Raw genomic sequence first — 2,402 nt, 5'->3', positions numbered from 1 at the left:
TAAATCTGGATGTTGAATTCCTTTCCTTGACAGATTGTTTTTATGCATGACATTTGAAAATCAAATTCTTTTAGTCCATGCCCTGAACCATGGTATCATATGTTATTCTGTTATCTTTATATCCACTTACATATATATATGCAACTGCATATGCTGTGTGTAGCTGTAAGGGTTAACTGAACATCAATGGAAGCCTAAATGCAATACTCTTGGGTGAGCGTAATGTGCAGGTAAAATACTCTGGTATCTACAAGCACCACCTTCAGTTTTAGCCTTTAAAATAGTTCATGATGCTATAGCCTGATTAAGTTCAAGGTTAGTATTTACTATTGTGAGACTTATTGTCTGAAAAAAGTTTAAATTAAGACATTGTTTATTTCTCATCTTATTGTAGAGAGTAATGAGTTATGGTATCACCTTGTGATAACTTGGTTAAATTTCTTATCGTATCACTTTGTGAACTTGTTTATTTGTACTTATCTATTGAGAATTATGAGAGAAGCAGCTCTCTCAGAACTATCCTTGAGGAATGAAACCGGATGATATTATGACAACTAGTTATCAGTTTTATTAGAACCAGGTGTTATTTCGTGATGAATAACTGATAGTGAGCTAGCCTGTGGTGTGGGTTTGATTTCTAAGGAACTTATTTATACTTTTGATGATGTATGAACTAAGAAGCTTCTTCCTTAAACACTTGTGCATAGAGCATGTATACTGTGTTACTTGCACTGTTCGCCTACAAATGATTTTATTTGATGGCAAGGTGAATAAAGTGCTTACTATCATTTTAAGTTTGTGGATGTGTTAATAAACAAGCACTTTCATATTTGAACAATGAGAATGACATTTCTGGACAGCAGCTTATTTTACTCATTGTTATGTGCAATTATATTGTGGTCGTTGGGAACCATAGCAGGTTATTAACCATAGCAGGTATTATTTCAGGTAAATTATTGGTCATCTGCAATTAATATAGTAAAGTGAATTTGGATTCCATACTTGGAATATCTTAGGTGGTTCTAGAGTGTAGACCATTGATCCTTTTATTTGAGTTGGTTGCAGAAATAATTGGTTCTTTGCAGGTTAAAGAAACAATGAGTGAAGGAAGTGTTATATCCTTTTGGAGGATGTATTGTTTCTTTTGCAGATATGATGTAAGTCATATGCATGTTAATTCTATTTCTTGGGTTAGTCTAAGTCTGTAAATAATGCAATGCTCTGGAGGATGCAGGTATGCCTTCTGGAATTTGTTACTAGATATATATACTGCTTTGTTGTTTTTAGATGGTTCACCTCAAGCTTAATTATCATGCTGGTATGGTCCCTTCAGATAACTGGTTATGGTCTGCTATATATGAATAACTTCTTAGAAGTTATGATGACATAACCCGGGTATTCGGGCACTATACCTTGCAGCTTCTCGTTTGATGGGTTATACTCAATTTAACATATTTGTATTTGATGGTGTTCACAGGTTCATGTTTATACCGCTTCGTGCGGGGTGACGGCTATTGGCGGTTATTACCCTTTGTCATTTCATGTGGTGGTGATATTCAGTTTACAGCTTTATGTTGGGTTTACAGTACGGGTGTGACCACGTCTTGCCCCGGGGGCGTAGGATACCGTACTGGGTTTACCGCCGAGTGCGGGGTTTAGTGTGGGTGCGACCATGTCTTGCCTGGGGGGGCGTAGGGTTACCACACTGGTTACCGCCGAGTGCCAGGTTTTACCACTCGAGTGTCGGGTTTACCGCCAATGCCGGGTTCGACTGCCGAGTACCGGATTTTACTGCCTAGTGTGGGGTTTACCGCCGAGTGCGGGGTGTTTTACGGCCGAGTGCTGGGTTTACCGCCGAGTGCGAGATTTTACAGCCGAGTGCTGGATTTTACTGCTATATACGAAGTTTTTCAAGTGTTTTCGAAAGCTTCGGGGCGTATCGGGATTAACCGGTAATGAGGTAAGAAGAGAAAGAAATTATTTGCAAGTGAAAAGAAAAACCATTAACTATGGAACTTGAGATTGTTCTTGAATGATACGGGTGTGTTTGAGAAACAAGACCAGGTTCTGCCATATGTTTGTGAGTTTATGGATTTAGCGAGACCAAGTAATGATCAGTTTCATATGTGTGCTGGTGTGCACGTTAATTGCACTTGCAAATTAAATGGTGGAATCTGCTAAATTGAGTAATGCCTTAACAGTGATATTCGATCCTAAATTGTTTGGAAGAGATCAAAGTCGAATAGTGCAATTGATTTCAATTAAAGTGGCACATATGTTATCCGTAGAGATAGTTGAAGCTGGATTTGCTTGTTTAATTAAATGGCTGGGAGAGGTTATGAAAATAATCATGGGTGAAGGCGTAAAGCAATATGATGATATTATAGCGTAAGCGGTTCATG

Source organism: Fragaria vesca, linkage group LG6 (genome assembly GCF_000184155.1).
Source record: "Fragaria vesca subsp. vesca linkage group LG6, FraVesHawaii_1.0, whole genome shotgun sequence".
In the NCBI taxonomy this organism is placed as follows: Eukaryota; Viridiplantae; Streptophyta; class Magnoliopsida; order Rosales; family Rosaceae; genus Fragaria; species Fragaria vesca.
The sequence above is the reverse complement of the archived record's forward strand: the minus strand, read 5'-3'. Positions refer to the sequence as shown.